This window comes from Saimiri boliviensis, chromosome 9 (genome assembly GCF_048565385.1).
Source record: "Saimiri boliviensis isolate mSaiBol1 chromosome 9, mSaiBol1.pri, whole genome shotgun sequence".
Classification (NCBI taxonomy): domain Eukaryota; kingdom Metazoa; phylum Chordata; class Mammalia; order Primates; family Cebidae; genus Saimiri; species Saimiri boliviensis.
This window is the reverse complement of record NC_133457.1, coordinates 124,709,348-124,728,222: the sequence shown is the minus strand read 5'-3', so window position 1 is coordinate 124,728,222 and position 18,875 is coordinate 124,709,348. Positions and strand designations below refer to the sequence as shown.

Below are 18,875 nucleotides of genomic sequence, written 5' to 3'. Positions count from 1 at the left end.
GCTTTGAGCAACTATTAAGAAACCCCCCATCCCCACTCTTACATGCCAGGAGAGAAATGATTGTTTGTTGTTTGTTTATTTATTTGAGACAGTCTTGCTTTGTCACCCAGGCTGGAGTACAGTGGTTCTTTCTTGGCTCACTGCAACCTCTGCCTCCTGGGTTCAAGTGCCTCCCACCTCAGCCTCCTGAGTAGCTGGAACTACTCACTTCCACCAAGTTGTTCTGTAGGAACATCTGATTCTCAGCACCCTGAATTCTTCTGGGGACTCTGTGGCCATTTCTCTAAAACATGTGTCTTCAGTGTGATAAGAAATAGTACATTCTGGCAGGGCATGCTGGCCCATACCTGTAATCCCAGCACAAGGTGTGTGCCACCATGCCCAGTTTTGTGTCTGTCTTTCTTTTTTTTTTGTACTTTTGGTAGAGGCAGAGTTTCGCCATGTTACCCAGGCTGGTCTTGAACTCCCGGCCTCAAGTGATTCACCCACCCTGGCCTTCCAAAGTGCTAGGATTACAGGCATGAGCTACCGTGCCCAGCCAGGAAAGAATGAATCCTTAATGCATGAGAACTATAATGAGGATGCTGCAACCTCTGACGTGTGAAACAAGTTTGTCAGTCCCAGATGTTAATTTTCGGATTGCACTGAGTCACGTGTTATGTATTTCTTCTTTTAGTCACATGATACACCTGCTTTGTGCTCTTTTATTACAATGGGGGTCCAGGCCTTTTTCCTTCTTAGCATGTTAAGAGGAAACATTCTCTAACAGGACTGCAGCAAAGCTGCCTGTCTCAGTGAAAAACCAGCTGTGCTCGCATATTGGAGAGAAGCTTAAACATCTGGAGAGAAGCTTAAAAAACGCTGGAATCAAACAGTCTGGTGTCTTGGCCTTTAGTGTCTCTAACAAGAGACTCTCCTTGGTTCTTTGTAAGTTCCTGACTAAACCTTTCCATTTGCAGCTGGCTGTGGTGGTACAAGGGCAGACACAGTGAGAAATAAATGGAAATCCACATCTTGGATGCACAGGAATACATGCTATGCCATCCATGTGGTGAGCTAAATGTTGATGTATTCTCAAAATTAAAGAATGTCCAAGGGGAAATTTAATCTCATTGCCGGGCCATTCCAAACAAGACGCTTTCTTCATTTGTGAACCTGTGGCAGGCAGAGTCATTTAGAAACTGGCCTATGGAGAACATTAGAAAGTAAAACTGTACCCCCACCCCACCTGCAAAAAAAAAAAAAAGTCCAATTTTATATCCTACAAAATAATATGCAAGATTTGGGAATCAGTTCTTTTGGTTTACGATTTCTAGCAATTCCCTAGGGTCAAAATTGAAAGTAATGTTTGCAAGCGTGAAACTTGCCCACAAATGAAGATCAAGTTCAAAATTATTGGCAAGGATTGACAAAAACGAGGAGGTAAAGATTTAAAATTAAAATACAGCCATTTACCTTCATTACTGACAACAGTTCAAACCAATGTCCACCAAGATGTAATTCCCTTCAGACTCATTTAGCCATCTCTACATAAAATCAATATGACCATACGATTTACAGAGAAGTGCCAGGCACTATTGCTGAGCCCCACCATGCCAAGAACAATCTATGATCATAAAAGTATAGCTTATCATTGGAATACATTTGCTAGTAAACATTTCACATGTGTGAAGAGAGAGGAGAACTGGAGAGGTTAAAAAAAAACCTGGTTCAATATCCACTTCTTCCTCCTCCATTATCATACCTCCCTGGAAAGTTTTTATTTTTTTTTAATGCATAATTCCAACAGAAATCCCATTCTTCCTGGATGCTATCGTAAAAATTGGAAAGCAGCAGGTTAGCTATTCTCACATCATCAAAATGCCGACTCTCCAGCAAGCTCTCTGGCAGATCCCTTCCTTGTTCCCAGAGGGAGAGAAAGATACACAATGGCTGCCCTTCCAGCATTTTGTACACCAGATCGAAGTCCCTGCAGACGGTCACCTGGGATGTTCAAATACATCTTTTAAATGTGAAGGCATATAAGATGTGGATACACTTTTGCAGGCCTGTGCACACTTTTAGGGCCTGCTTAATAAAAGATCCAAATTTGGCATTTTCAGACTTTTAGCTTATTAAACAGGGAAAATGTAAAATGCATGACCTGGATAAAAGAGCCATTTTTCTCACTGGGCTCTCAGTTTTGAAGCCACTTCTTTGTTCTCAGTGAAAATTAGTTTGGTAACAGATCCAAGTCCACAGTGGATAGTGAGCCCTGTCCCTCCACGCTCCAGTGGATGCTGGCAGGAGCATCCACTCTTGCTCAGGAGGGGTCCTGGGCTCTACTAGTGTGCCTCAGAGACACGGATGCTGGTTACCGGGCTGTTTATAAGGCTGGGTCCCAGAGACCTCACAGTCCAGCTAGCTGCTCTAACCTCAGCTCGAAGGATCGAGGGAGAGCATCTGTCCAAAACTGCCCAAATCAATTAACCTTCTCCAGTATTAGTTACTACTCAGGGACCAAGGGCTGCGTGAAAAAGCAAGAGGATGTCTCAGCCCATCATCAGGCAGGGCCCTCGGCGGCCATGAAAATTGAAGCTATTCTGGTCTGTAGCTGGGCACTGGACTGTCATTTCTCAACTGAATCGTAGGGACAGCATTAACTTCTCATCTCCTACCACCCAATCATAGCCTAAGACAGACTCCAAATGCTCATTTTTTATATTCAACCCAGATTCAAAATGCAGGTTAGTAGGATGACATCCCTAGTAACTATGCCTGGAAATAAACTTACTGGGGTCTTTAAAGGTAACACTGTGGCCTTCCTTTTGTATCCCTCACTGCATCCGTGGCAACAGGGTTTGCCCAGCCCCCAGCACCTTCTCCCCAACACGAGCTAGAGCCCCAATGTGCCAAGTTTCCCAGAAAGTGATATATGTCAAACCAACTGGTTCAACAGAAGAAAAACCCTAACCCTGCTAATTCTACCTAAACCATAAGCTTAAGGGCAGTGCCTACATTAGTACGGCCATGAGCTGCTGAGGAGAGGGTCATTAGCCAGGAGCTATGGTCAGAGAGGTGTAAGTTCAAACCCTTTCTTTGTCACTTCCCTGCTACCAAGACAGCCTCAGTGTTCCACTCAGTGTAACTACACTTTAGATAGGTTTCTTCCTGACCATTGGCCCCGACCTCCCTAATCCCCTGATGGCCTAATCACGGGGACCACCTTCCCTGGCATCCTCCTGTCCTTCCTGCCAGCTCACCCAGTGCTGAAAAACCCTCCCATCTTTTGTCTCGGTGGAGTTGAGTTCAGTCTCTCTCCCCTGCTGCAATAGTGTTGAATAAAGTCTTTCTGGCCCGCCTGACTGCCCTGAGGTCTGATGCTGTGACTTACATGGGATGACATTCCACATCGGACCCTCAGCCCCTCACCCAGGACCCATCTGTGCATGTTTGGAGCCACTGTCTTCACTCCTGACTGATTGGTTGGGGAACCACTGGTGAGGCCACTCCAGACCCAGTCCCCTGCACAGTGGTGTGGTTAAAGCATGCACAGTGTGGATGGATCCTGATTCCCAGGACTCTGAGTCCACTCCTGAGGCTGGGTTAGAGTCCCAGGCATCTTCGTGTGGAAAGTCTCACTGGTTTTATACCTGGGACATCTTATAGAGACTGCATTTGGTTGAACTGTGGTCCTTTGGTGTTGAGAGCACTCTTCTTTTGTAGAGATCTGCTTGGATTTTCTTCCTTTGTCGCTGTTACTTTGGGGCCTCGCCTGCCCAGTCCTGCCCCAGTGCCCACCTGTATTAGTCTGTTCTAAGGCTGCTAATAAGGACATACCCGAGACTGGGCAATTTATAAAGGAAAGAGGTTTAAGGGACTCACAGTTCCACATGACTGGGAAGGCCTCACAATCACGGAGGAAGATGAAGAAAGAACGAAGGCATGTCTTACATGGCAGCAGGCAAGAGAGAGCGTGTGCAGGGAAACTCCCATTTATAAAACCATCAGGCCTCATGAGACGTCTTCACTACCACTAGAGCAGCATCGTGGAAACCACCCCCATTTCTCCACCTTGCCCTGCCCTTGACAAATGGGGATCATTACAATTCAAGGTGAGATTTGGGGGAGGACACAGCCACACCATGTCACCACCCCTGCCCTGATCCTCACCCTCCTGCTTCACTGCCTTGAAGACTCTGGCTGGTGAGGTGCCCGTCCCATGTTGCTGACTGTCCACCTCCCTCTCCTCTGGCAGAATTTTACTGAGGATGATGTAAACCTTCCTTGGAGTCACAAAAGTATTTCCAGCAAAGACAAGACCTGTTCTGACCTGGGGTTATGAAAAGGTCAGGCCAATGATAAGGACAGAGGAAATGAAGGCAGGGAGGGAGAGAGGGGAGCCCCGATGAGCTCAGAGTGTCCCCCATGCACGGTGGAGAAGGAGGAGCACTGGGAGCATGGAGGGGCTGGGGAAGGCTCTCGGCACCCAGGTCTGCTCAGGAGCAAGGCACAGCTGAGTGGTGGAAAGCCCATGGAGTGACTTAGTTTTTAAGTGCTTTTATTTTCAGTACACGCAGAAGATGATACAGGAATCCTTTGGGTTACTACACTCCCTTGATTTGCCAGGTGAGAACAAATTGTAATCATATTAAAAATTGCATATAAACAAATCTCTTCTACACCTCTGAAGAGCCACAACCACTTTGACTCATCCTTCCCCATCAAGGTCACAATGCACAGGTCACCCCAGACAGGGAAGGGCCAGCCCCATTTGGTTTGCATCATGGAGATCTTGTGATGTCTTCATCTTCAAGAGGACTCCGGTGAAACAAAGGCAGAACCTCAGCAGAACATTCTAAGCTGCAACAGGATTTTGGCAAGGCTGGGAGATGACGGCTCAAATACCCTTCTTATCATGCATTCCATCTTCCAGGTCTGCAAAGCCACAGTGCTTCCAGTGCTGGGCTAATTTTGGATTTATTCATTAATCCAGCTAACACCCATCCTTGACAACTTTCTTGTCAAGAAGCTTTACTGTTGTGTAAGAATTTTCAGTTGTAGGCGAGTGCTGTGCCGGAACCTGAACCGGGAGGATTAAAAGTGGCAATCCTTTTGTCAACTCAATCTTTAATGGGCATCTTCATGTTTCGTGGACTTCACCATCGGGCTTCACGTGGCCCTGGGATTGCAGGTGGCATGTCGGTGTGCTGGGCAGCAAAGCGCTGAATGATAACCCTCTCATCACTTGCTAGTCAAGTGTAAAGAGACACGGTGCTTGTTCAGTGAGGCTCCCCTGCAAACATCATGTGCCTCCGTCGGGGACAATTCCAGGTCAGTGCACAGGTTAAGTGAACAACCTCACAAATGTGGAAATAACATAGGAGGACAGGCACCAATTTCAGAGAGTAGCAGTTCAGGAAAAGTGTAATCGCCCCTCACCCCCGCTGTAGGCCAGTGCCCCTCCGGCACCCACGTGGGTCCCGTTGCATTTCTCAGGCACCTGTGCCTGGAGACTCAGGAGCAAGTCCGGACCGAGCCCAGTCATTCAGAAAGAACCTTCTGAGCAGGCCCCTCAGTCTCCTCCTTCCAGCGGAAGCAGAGTCACTTATAATTTCCTACAAAGATATTCTATGGAGGCTCCTTCTCACTGCTGCTGTGGCAGGTTCTGACAGTCAATATGTTATTTTTCAGTGAACGAATGTAGTTCATTAACCTCCACAACTGACAATTAAGAGGCAGTGTCTGAGAAGCTTTGCTTTTTTTAATACCCTTTTTAATTGCAGGGAAAGCATAAGGCTGTCTTCCTCGCGGTCTTTCTCGCTGATTCACCTGAAATTTCAGACTTAGGGATTTTGCATTTTTAAAAAAATGGATTCCTAGAGTGCCAATATTCTGTTTATAATTTGTGTAAAAGTGAGGAAAGGGGATGTTCCAATATTCATTTTAGAAGTTCAAATTTAGATCAGTGTTTCTACAAATGCAACCAAGTCCTGTGTGAGGAACCTGGTCTTTCACAAATTCTCCCTGGTGATGGCCCTGGAAGGGGGGAGTCTTAGATGGGAGCAGATAAAGGGGGCTGACCGAGCTGAAGCAGACAGCCTGCACTAGTGAGAGGGCCACTGAGGAATAACAATAAATCATTCATAGCAATAATCACAGAACAGCTGGGGCCATGCATCGAGCCAGATACCCCTGGGGATGACCTCATCAAGCCCCCAGCTCTTGAGAGACCCGCTACCACCCTGAAGCCAAGTTCAACACACATGACTCCGTTTCCCACCATGAGTCCCCTCTATGCAGAACAGTCAGCCAGCTAGCTCTGCAGCCCCTCAAGGGTTCCTAGGACATCCACTCAACATGTTTCCTCCTGTGAGTGCTACCTCACCACCTGGGGACGCCTTTGTGCACACCTGGGCAGGCAGCCTGGCCCTTGCAGTCTCAGCAAACCACCTCCTGGCACAGGGCCCTTACCCCCAAACACAGACCCTTGTAAAATGAGGCTACTTCCAGCAGCAGGGGAGTCCGGGGGCTCTGGGGCCTCCTTTTGCCCCCCTTCAGTTGGGCAAACTGGGATCCAAACCTCCCCAGTCTCTCCAATGACGCCAGGCATCAAGGTTTCCAGGGCCCAGCTGAGAGAAGCTGGTCTCACCCTTAGATCACCTGGGCATCCCTGCATCCCTGAAAGAGATGGAGCACCTTTTCTCTGCTACCACATTCTGCCATCAGGATGAGCTGCTCACATTGGATTGCAGGTTTCCCTTCCTTAGGGACGGAGCAGAGGCACCAATGATGAGGTCAACAGTGGGTGCCTGGCTGTTTATTCAGTATTTATTGTGTGCTAGCCAAGGGTCACCATCATGACCATGACCATCAGCACCACTGCCAGTGTCAGCACTGCCGTCACCATCATGACCATGACCATCTCACCATCACCGTCACCATGGTGCCCATCAGCACAGCCACCAGTGTCAGCACTGCCATTACCATCATGACCATGACCATCTCACCATCACCGTCACCATGGTGCCCATCAGCACAGCCACCAGTGTCAGCACTGCCGTCACCATCATGACCATGACCATCTCACCATCACCGTCACCATGGTGCCCATCAGCATAGCCACCGGTGTCAGCACTGCCATCACCATCATGACCATGACCATCTCACCATCACCGTCGCCACCGGTGTCAGCACTGCCATCACCATCATGACCATGACCATCTCACCATCACCGTCACCATGGTGCCCATCAGCACAGCCACCAGTGTCAGCACTGCCATCACCATCATGACCATGACCATCTCACCATCACCGTCACCATGGTGCCCATCAGCACAGCCACCAGTGTCAGCACTGCCGTCACCATCATGACCATGACCATCTCACCATCACCGTCACCATGGTGCCCATCAGCACAGCCACCAGTGTCAGCACTGCCATCACCATCATGACCATGACCATCTCACCATCACCATCACCATGGTGCCCATCAGCACAGCCACCAGTGTCAGCACTGCCATCACCGTCATGACCATGACCATCACCATGGCGCCCATCAGCACCACCACCATCACTACTATCACCACCTTTGCCGCCACCACCATCCAGTCACTGCCACCTCTGTCCCCCATCACCGTCACCACCATCGTCATCATCCCTGCCACTGTCACATCACAGTCACCACCAAATTTCCGCTGCCTTGTGACTTGAATTTCTCAGGGTGGCTCTATATCCTACTCACATCTCTGGCTCTCTCTACCCCAGTGTCTTTTTTTAACAGGGTTATTTGAAGAAGGCTCAAACAAGCCACCCCTTTGCTCCACACATGGTAGAGGTGGGCAGAGAAAGTGACTGGAGATGTTGGTAACATTCCAGGTGAGTGGAGGAGCAGGACCGCAGCCACCACAGTAGCCCTGTCCCTTCCTTGTCTGGAAAATGGTCCCTGTGGTGACAGCAGGTCCTTTGTCCTTATCATTTTCTCTGTTTCAGGTGGTTGCTGTAAACACAGGTTTGTTCTCTTTTAAGGACAATTCACACTCTGAAAGGAGAACTCTGGTACAAGGCCCCTTTAGCCATTGAGTAATTTTCTGACAAATTAAAACCCCGATTCTTCTTTGTGCAGCGAGTTTCCATTTATTACCCCATTGTGAATCTGAGCTTCTCATTCTCTGCGTGTTAACTTGCTCACCCCCAGGAGAAGTTCTCCTATTATTCTCAGAAGCTTTGCTGCATTTATAGAACAACTGTGTCTTCACATGAGTACATATAATCACACTAATGATACAGCCAACATACAGAACACGCCTTCTGCTCTAAAGACACCTCAGGAAGCTTCCTCATGGAGTTCATCTCTGGAGCTGCCTCTCCCATGCCTATCGTCTTTTGGAGTGCCAGAGATCTTTCTGCATCCATTTTGTTCAAGGCAGTCTTCAGTATTCCAGAGATCAATTAACGCATATTATAGTGGCTATTAAGAAATAATATAGCTTCTCACTTTTAGCAGAGTATCTCAATCCCAGCACTTTCAACCAAGTAGGTGAATGATTCGTTGGTGTGGAAGCTGCCCTGGCATTGAGAGATGGATAGCAGCACTTCTGCTTATCCCCAGGGTGGACTCTACCAACTAGATGTCAGTTCACAGTCCCCTGCTTTGTGAAAACTAAAAATATTCCTAGGGATTGATAAATGCCCTCTGGGGGGCAAAATCAGCCCCAGCAGAGAACCAGTGGATTAAAAGAAAACCTCAGATTCTTAAACAATGTTCTTCCAAAAGCCAGCCAAAGATTTCACCCACCTTGTTGCTGACACATTCTACTTAGCCGTGGAGAGGCCCATTGTGCCTGAAGGGTAGAGATAGTGAACTCAGCACAAATGCTGGGCAGCAGGCTCCTGAGGGTTTTGCAGGCAGGGGTTACTTAAGAGCCATTGATCCCATCCCCCTACCTACCCATCTATCCATCCCACCCTCCATCTATGTATCCATGTAATGATCCAGGAATCCTTCCTTCTCTCCATCCCTCCACCCACCCACCCACCCATCCTTGCTTCCGTCCTCTCCATCCTATTCTCCATCCATCCATCCGTCCATCCATCCATCCATCCATCCGTCCATCATCCATCCCTCCCTGTCTCCCTCCCTCCCCCCGTCTGTCTACACATGCATGCATGTTTGGCTCCTGCATGCCTGCCTGGCCCCGTGCTGCAGATGACACGTCAGGACTATACGCAGGGTCCTTGAGGATCTCAGAGTCAAGCACAGTGGCTCTCATGGTGGTTGTCCCCCACCCCCATGGGGCAATTTGGAAATGTGAGAGGTACATTTGGGTTTTTCCAATGTCTAGGAATGCCATTAGCTTCTTACGGGCACAGGCTGGGGAAGCTAATGCACCTTGCATGGCATGGGATGCTCCCCATGTGGGCACTTCCATGGCCTCTGGCTAGTCCTAGAAGTTTGGAACTACCCAGGTCCAGATCTTCATTTTCTTTTACATCACCTGGTTTTTGTGGGATTTATTAAAATCCTTTACTGAATTTTTCAGAAGTGTGATTGCCATATGCACAGAAGGGAAACTGTCCTTTGTGCGGCTCAGAACTCTCCTGGAGTTCTTCACCAATTCAGAGAATCATACAACCCACAGGCATGCTGATACGAGGCACTCACAACATGAGTCCACCCTGGGCGGTGGCTGTTTTCAGTTGCCACCATCACAGAGGTTCCGTGGAGAAGCCACAGACCTTGCGGCTGTGCCTTCTTCTGGAGTGCTTCCATCCTGAACATCGCCATGCACTGTACATGCTGTCTCTTATTCCTGTATCTCACAGTTGGACTTGATATTGATGTTTTCACAAAGCACATGCTTGTGGAGTTGTAACACTCTGGGATGTTCCTTGTGGTGGTTACACAAATCTACACGTGAGATGAAAAATTACGTAGAACTTTTTGGGCTGATGAAAATGTGCTTGAACTGGTAGTGGTGATGGCTGCATAAGTCTGTGAATAAACTAAAAACCACTGAATTACATTAAAAGGGTGAATTTTATGGTATGTGAATTATGTCTCAATAAAGCTGTTAAAGAAAATAAAACACTTAAATGGTTCTCAACTGCTTGTAATAAAATCCATTGCTTCCCATCACAGAGCCCACCCTCCAAATCACTCCTGCACCACTGCCCCCTTGCAGGGTGAAAAATTAACACCAGGTGCAGGGTCCCGAGTTTGCCATAGACCTCCGACCTTCAGGCTACCAAATACACTGTTCCCCTGCCTAAAACACTCCTCCTTCCTGTGCCCCATCCCCCCTACTCTGTCTTTTGGGTTCTTCACTAACAATAACCGGTGTTTGACTCAAGTGCCCTCCTCCCATACAACATTCCCCCCAGGTGCATGTCCCCATCACAAAGCTCACCCCATGGTTGTGGCTGCCTGTTTACTTTGCTGACTCCCCATCTCAATTAAAAACTCTGTGAAGATAGAAACTGTCTCCACTTTGGTCACGACAGTATCCCAGCAGCTGGCCCAGGGTCTGGGAGAAGGGAACTCAGTGAACACGCAGGCAGTCTCATGCTGCAGAATTTCATCAGAGTTCACACAGGTCACCAGGGTGGCCATGTATTAGTCTGTTCTCATGCTGCTATGAAGAACTGCCTGAGACTGGGTAATTTCTAAAGGAAAGAGGTTTAATTGACTCACAGTTCCACATGGCCGGGGAGGCCTCAGGAAACTTACAATCATGGCAGAAGGGGAAGCAAACCCATCCTTCTTCACAAGGTGGCAGGAAGGAGAAGTGCAGGGCTAAACGGGGAAAAGTCCCTTATAAAACCATCAGATTTTGTGAGAACTCACTCACTATTAGGAGAAGAGCATGAGAGTCACTGTCCCCATGATTCATTTACCTCCCAAAGGGTCCCTCCCACAACATGTGGGGATTATGGGAACTACAATTCAAGATGAGATTTGGGTGGGGACACAGTCAAACCATATCAGGTTGCTTTTTGGTCTTTCGGATTGTGTCTTATAATTCTGTAAAGGAAGATAGGCCAAAGATATAGTTTTTAAACAAAGAATCAAATCTACAGCCTGCAGATTGTCTGCAGGTGAGCTGCCTAGAAGGTCCCATCTTTCTGTGGCTCTGGTTCTTATGGGTTGACTGCACCCTGGACCCAGCTCCACACAGAGCCTTTCCCATACACGAGATCCTTTACTTCTAAGGACCTAAGAAGTGGGTGGTAATAGCATCCTCCTCCTATGAGAGATAGGACACTGGAGAAGGCTCAGAGAGGTCCCTTCACTTCCTGGAGGAACTCACAGCCAGCTGGGATTACACAGCTGAGAACCCAGTGAGCTCAGCCCTGACATCTCTATCGGGCAGCCCCACAGGAACCTGCATCTTCAACATGCAGTGCAAGCTCTTCTTCACATACACTGACATATCATCCTCCACCGTTGCCACTGCTCCCATGACACACACTGACATATCATCCTCCATCATTGCCACTGCTCCCATGACAGAACAATGAATGCTTCAACCTGTCAGTTTCAAGAACTGTAAATTGTTCAAGTTCTTGGATAACAAACGGTGACATTAAAATTACTTAATTTAATATCCTCGGTACACTCTTTCATTGGCTTTTCCCCCTTCCTTTCAAATGTCTTATGGCTTATTATAAACTCATATAATTACTTCCCAGGAAGTTTGATGTTCATTTCTTCATTTGCCTCTTAATAGAACCTTTATCGACACCGCTAACTTAGGAGAAGACACATCAATAGTTTAACTTTTAAGAAGTTGCAAGATTAAACCAGCTATGCTTTTTCTTAAGTGTGTTATTATAAGAAGGCAGACTGGTTAGAACCCAAGGCTGTGGTATCAGTGGATGGTGGAAAGGGTGAGACACACAGTAAGTGTCACTTGTTTTTCTCTTTCTGTGTCACTCCCCTATTTCATACCTTCTCCATCTGCCAGTGGCCACTTTCTCAAGGTTTTACTGCCTGAGGCACAAGCCCTGCGAGGTCTCTACACATTTAAAAAAATGCATCACAAAGATGAAGTGTGAAGAATAAACAAATCACACACCTCTTGCTTTCCCTGCCTTACTTCCATACGGTGAGGGAAAACTCTTCAACAATTGGAAAATTTAAAAAACTGAATAAATAGCAAAACTCAAACAGCAAGCTCACCAGATGAGATGCTTCAACAACCATCTCCACCTTTGAAATTCATTAACTAAAGCAATTTACCGAGCCTGCCCCAGAATGCATTATTCACACAAGAAGAGCCGCATTTGATAAATATGGAAACCTTGACTATTCTGCAGAGTCTGAACGCTTTTACAGAAATTCCCACTAGGATTAGCAATCTTTTCAGAAATCAAGCTACCTACATAAAGCTACTTAAGGTTGGCTTTTCTTCTCTATCAAGCAGTGTAAGAAAATCCTTAAACGAGCGACTAAGATCTATTACGGACAAGCGGCATCAGGCATCATCTCATATAATTTTCTGACACAAGAGATTAATTCCAAAGACACCTGGAACTCGACACGTAAGTCTGCCGCCTGCCTGTTTGCGGGCCTGGCCTGGGAGGATGAAAGGCTATTACTTTATGACAACCCGAACCCAAGGCTCCGACGGCCGCACAGCTCTGCAGTGGGGCCGGAGCAGGGGCTGACCCAGCCTCCCAATCCACGGACAAATGAAAGGAAAAGCGGAAACGTTCCGGGGTCTCAGGCAGGGGCTGCAGCCGTTTTCCAAAGGACACCGAAGGAGCGTATGTCAGACTGACCACCAAGTTGACATTTTATAAAGTGAAGTGAAGTGTTAGGCAATTGCCTGGATAATTAATTTTCCTGTGGTTTCTCCCTAAATCATCTAAGTGCCTGTGCATGAGAGAAGAGCTGGGAAGGGTCCACGTTCCCTCCTCGTGTACCTTGTACAGATCAGGCCGTTGGGGACAGACGGCAGCTTGCGCTGGACTCCCCGGCACACCGCGGCCTAGGAGCCCTCCTGCCCTGCCCAGCGCCCGCCCTTTCTCCCAGGAGGCCTTTCTGCCAGCCTCCCACCCCTCGTCCCCCTCCCCCTCTCCTGTCTTTACTGCCCTCCCTCCCCCCACCTTCTGCAGTTGGGAAGTCCACACAGACTCTCAGGGCTCCAGGCAATTGTCACCCAGTAAGCAAAGAACCTGCTTGGGAGGTGAAAGAGGAAGAAATGCCGCCACTTCCGGCTTTGCCCCAGAAGCCCTTTCTCATTTGAACCTGTTCGCTTGCCTGTATCCCAGAAATAGTATTAGGCTATATACCCATTTTGCAGATTTACAAAACTGAGGCTTCAAAGATGGGGCTCTAGGTAAGCAATAATCCTACCTGGGATTCACAGCCAGGTCCGCCTGCAGCCGAGTGCTCTGACCCACTCCACCGTGGCCGAGACGCGTCTGCTCCGTGGCGGCCCGGCTGAGTTTCCTCCTGATATGCAGCCGCCTTTTGGAGCCAGGTGCCAAGCATCACGCCCATCAGGGTTCCGCAGCACCAGGCACAGCTGCCTATCATAGGGTTACTCGACATGCTGCTGAAGAACGCGCACAGGTGGTGGGAGGGCATGGAGGGAAAGAGCCCTAGAACAGCAGGAGAGCGTCTATTCCCACAAAGTCCCTGCCCTCTCCTGAGCCTCCAGGCCCCTCTCTGCGGAGGCTCAGGATCCAGATATGTGGAATTCCTCGCAAGTGGACTGTGTTAGACGCATCGTGGCTATCTGCTGTTCTGTGACAGCACAAGGACTTCTCAGGGCCTGGGTCCACACCTCCAGGATTTTTCCAGCAGACTCCTGGGCGGCCGCTGTTGTCAGCACACTGGGTCAGTGCAGAGAGAACCCGCTCGAGCCCCTCCACTCTTGGAGCACAGCGGGAGACGCTCGCCGTCGGACAGCGGGGTTTTCTCTGCCCTAATCCAGTGTGCCGACAACAGCGGCCGCCCAGCAGCTTACTGAATGAATCCTGGAGCTGTGGACTCAGGGCCTGAGACATTCTTGTGTTATCACAGCAAGCTCAGACACCTTCTAGGTTTGGGACAACGATGATGGAACTGAACTATTAATAGGAATAGACACAGATAGAGCCTCAAACGTATTTGCAAAACCCAATGCATATTTCAATATCAAAGCAGTGTTCGCCTCTGAAGTCTTCCTTAATAAATCCTCTGTCAGGCGAAGACCCAACACAAAGGCTTGTTGATATGAACTGTATCTTTAGAGGTCAGGGCTTGGTGCATATCACACTGGACCGCAGCCCCCACTGCAGTGAAAACAGACTTCAAGGGGCATGGAGAGCAGTTTGGAAGAACCCCCAGCCCGCAGGGTTCTCCCTGTGCTGGAGGGTCTTTCCCTGCATGGCTGGGCCAATGCATGTGTAGAAGGCCGGACCTGTGGGTCAGCCCCTCGTGGAAGCATCATTTCCCCATAGTCCCAACCGTCCAGAAGTTTGAAGGCTGGGGCCTCACCAAGACCCTGTCCTGGGGGATTATACCAGGAAGTTGGGTCATACAGAGACAGCCCTGACTCACCGACTTGGGTTAAACATTCATAAACAAAAGGTCATTCAAGAAGACTTAAAAGAATCCACTAAGATAGTTTTGACTGTAATGACATCATTGTCAACACCGTAGAAATTAACATACCCTCAAGTTTCCATTCTGAATGGTGGTTGAGATTAGTCAGGTGCAGAGACCAGCTCTGCTGCAAACTGCCCCCGCCCCGCCCCCACCTAAAGGGAATAGAGAGTTCCTGCCGGTTTCGCAAAAGCAAGGTACGTGAAAATGTCCTTTTTCCCCATTTAATGATAGGATAATTGAAATAAAGCATCTTTTCTGACTGGTTATGGAAATTACCATATAAACGACCACAAAATACCACAGAATCTAGGCAGCCCTTAAAAATGGTCTAGAAAATTATGTCTAACACGAAAATGGCCTCAGTATATGGATAAATTGAGGAGAAACGCAAAAGTATTTGGTATAATTTCACTTCGGTAGAGTTAATGAGAAAGGCTAGAAAAGATATTTGTAGATCAAAACATTAACAGTGGTGATTTCAAGTTCTTAAGTCTTATCCATTTTTATTAAGATTCTCTATCATCAACATACACTATTATTAAAATAATCTTTACAAAGCAACAAAAGTTGACATTCTTTCTCATCCTGCTTTCTCTTCATACACTATTAGGCGACCCTACAAATTGCCATTTAAGCAAGACGGACAATACATCTGATTACAAAATATCCCCATGTCACAGGCTACGGAGGGAGACTAGAAAGCAGGCTGGACAGTCCTTATTAGCGGAGGGACTCCCGGAATGGAGCTGCCGGGAAGAGCGGAGGCTGGCCTTTGCACAGAGCTTGGAGCAAACATCAGAATCAGGAATACATAAATGAATGGCTTTAATTTCTCCTTTCCTTGGATCTGATGGTGGCTGGCCCAGCCATCCACACTGACCTTTGCTCGAAGGTCCCTCGGCCCCCCGTGGAGATAAATGCACCATGCTGTGGGGCTCTGAGGACAGCCTTGGCTTGGGTTAAAACGATAATGTGGCTGGCACCAGTGCCCTTTGAAGCAGCAAAGATTAGGCCTGAACACCCCCGCCCAGCCCCTGCCACTGCACACGGTGGGCAGGTGCCACCCCAACCCCCAACTGCTTCCCCAGAGGCCGTGTGTGAAGTGACAGAAGTTAATGAGGATCCAGGTTTTAAAAAGTAGAGAAAACTCTGCGTATTCAGGATGCAGCAGCCCCGTGACGTGACCTCCTGTAGAATCAAGACACTGCAACTGCCTTCTAATGAAAATTTAAATACGCCACAGCTTTTCGATTTTATTTTTCATGCTGTTGTTATTATTATTATTGCTATTTCTCCATCACTAACCTCGAAGATTGGCCTAAGGAAAGAAAGAATAGCCTTTTCAGAGTATCAAAAAGAAAACCTCAGATGCACGGGTGCCTATTTATGTATTCATTATACAGACCCGCACGCGCACGCGAGGAAAAGTTCATCATAACAAGGCTTAACACAGTGGCGATTTCGGAGGCTGGGTCTATTTAAGTCATTTTTCCTACCCCCAGAACGGTGATAATGCAATACATAACGTTCCTCCTGCTCCTATCACAGCACAGAGCCAACTAAATTCACAGTCCGCTTTGTCCTTTCGGAGATACCCATTATCTCCCCAGAGAACACAATGTCTGTTTATCTTACAAAACTCCCAACACAAATGGAAATTAAAAAACACATTACGGAGGAGATTGTAGGAGGCTGCGCCGTGATGTATGAGTATCTGCACGTCGTTGGGTGTGAGTAGCAAACAGCACCAAACAACCCACATTTCTAGTAGTTTTTCTCCATTAATTTCTACATTCTGCTCATAAAATGTTCGCATAATACCTTTCTGGTCTGGAAGCGTCCAGGTTTGTTTAATAAAATTCTCTTACGGAAACTATAAAAGCACCTTCTTCATAGTCAGTAGAATGTAAAAACGAAGTGCCCAGCTGCCCGTGATTCCGGGGACACAGAAGGACTTAAGTGCAAATGTCTCCTGGGGCACTGGCTTCCAGCCGGCACAGAGTCTAGAGACCAGCTGGGCTGGAAGAAGGCAGCAAAGCCTGGGCCAACCCACTGTGAAGATCCTGTCGGTTCTTTTCCACCTTGACCGGGTATGGGAATCAGCAGAGAAGGCCCCACGGAAGAACAAGAAGGGCACACAGGATGCTGGTGGCAGAACCCTGGGAAAAGCCCATGACCTCCAGAAAGTAAGTTCATGCTTCAGGGTGCCGGGGAAATAAGAGAAGAAGGAACATGGAGGAGGAGGGAGCATTCGGGGGTAAAGTGTCAGAAAACACGATGAAAGGAAGGTGAAAGAGAGGGCTATGGAATGAGGATGTTATTTCCAAATGAGAGGCTTGTGCATCATTATATGTTTTAAAAAGCAAATAAAAGTCGAGTTTGAAGACACAAGCGGAAGGTGACGTCCTCTCCATCCAAGCCTTATTTCTCCTGTTCTCCTCTTGCTCCGACCTCCTCTCCTCCCTTCCCATGCACCTGATTAAAAAGTTCCATGCACCCATCTCAAGCTAAAAAGCACAGAAAGGAAGGCAGAAGGTAGGATAAGCAGGGGAGAGAAAGTGGACCCGAGCAGGAAAGGGGAAAGTAGAAGACCCCAAATAATAAAGAGCAAGTGAAACGGAACAAGACTGAAAAGCATGACTTCTAAGTACCAGGAACGCCTTTCCACCAAAAACACCATGCCTAGGCCGGGCGCGGTGGCTCATGTCTGTAATCCCAGCACTTTGGGAGGCCAAGGCGGGCATATCACCTGAGGTCAGGAGTTCGAGACCAGCCTGGCCAACATGGTGAAACCCCATCTCTACTAAAAATACAAAAAAAAAAAAAAAAAAAAAAAAGCCGGGTGTGGTGGTGCGTGCCTGTAATCCTGGCTACTTAAGAGGCTGAGGCAGGAGAATCTCTTGAACTCAGTAGGTGGAGGTTGCAGTGAGCTGAGATTGTGTCACCACATACCAGCCTGAGTGATAGAGTGAGACTCTGTATTAAAAAGAAGCAAGCAAACAAATAACACCACCATGACTAAACCTAAAAGACAGACAAGGCTCCAGGGCCAGCGTTCTGGAGGAAAAGACGCCAGGCAGTGGACCACGGGTGTCCTTCTTCAGGACGGCGTGGGAGGACCGGCTCCAGTGGATGGGACACCTTCCTCCCCATGTCAAATCAGGAAAGGGCACAGGACCCCAGTCCAGCCATCACGTCACATCCTGGGAAAGGTCTGGCAAGCTTCCACCTTCAATGCTGCAACATCGTTTTCCTGCGTTTTCCTTTCTTTAAAATTGAGAGCACAGTTAAATATAACATGAACCGGGTATGTTCTGAAGTTGGTGAGAAAACTGTATCTCTAGAACTAAAAGTAGAACGGCCTTGGTCCCTTCGCCTACTGCTGACCTGTTGGAAGAAGGAGGGAAGAGGAGGAGAAAGGACGGGGAGAGGAGGGGCCGGAGGGAAGCCCGGGAGGCGTGGGGACACTGGGCTTGCCCAGCGCTCCGTCACTCCTGTCCTGGCTATCGTCAGCACTCCCATGCCCCGCCTGCCTCAGGGGGCCCTCACTGTGGCTGGTCTTTCCCTGGGGTGCTGTGGCCACCCACCTTGAAGGAGGGACCTGGGGCAACAGCTCATGCCTTCAGCTTGGCCAAGCGGACCCTTGCTTCGGAGTCAGACGCTAAGCACTGATGCTGTCCCACCTGGGGATGGCTGGGGCCCTGCCTGGCCCTCCACAGGCCCCTTGGTTCCTGGAGATTGTTCAACTGGGGTCCTCCAGCTCCACTGATTCCAGAGCTCCCTGACAGTCTGGATCCATTCCCTGGCCGGAGACGGCCGGGGTCAGGCTGGGATTCCTGCAGTAGGGTGTCGGGGAAGAGAGAAAAGACTCGGGACAAAGAGTCCCCTAACTAAGCACCAAGATGGGAAAGGAAAATGCTTCATCCACACAAGCGTGCACGCACACAGATATCCACAGAGACGCATACAGAGAAACACACCCGCAGACGCACACAAATACACACACAGACGCACACAAATACACACACAGACGCACACACATACACACACAGACGCACACAAATACACACACAGACACACACAAAGAAGGCCCCCCACATACACACACACATACATACAGATACAGACACACAGACACACACATGCAGAAACACAAATATACACAGACACACAGAGACACACATACAGATACAAATATACACACAGACACAGATGTACACAAAGACACACAGGTATTCACACAGATACACAAAGAGACACACAGACACAGACGTACACAAAGACACACAGATATTCA

At 48.3% G+C, this 18,875-nt stretch overlaps 1 protein-coding gene across 1 annotated transcript in view; it reads right to left on the bottom strand.

Moving 5' to 3' along the window:
- The window catches only part of CDH4 (cadherin 4), a 626,088-nt gene that overhangs the window by 431,035 nt on the left and 176,178 nt on the right, over nt 1-18,875 (bottom strand). The gene's annotated exons all lie outside the window — the stretch shown is intronic.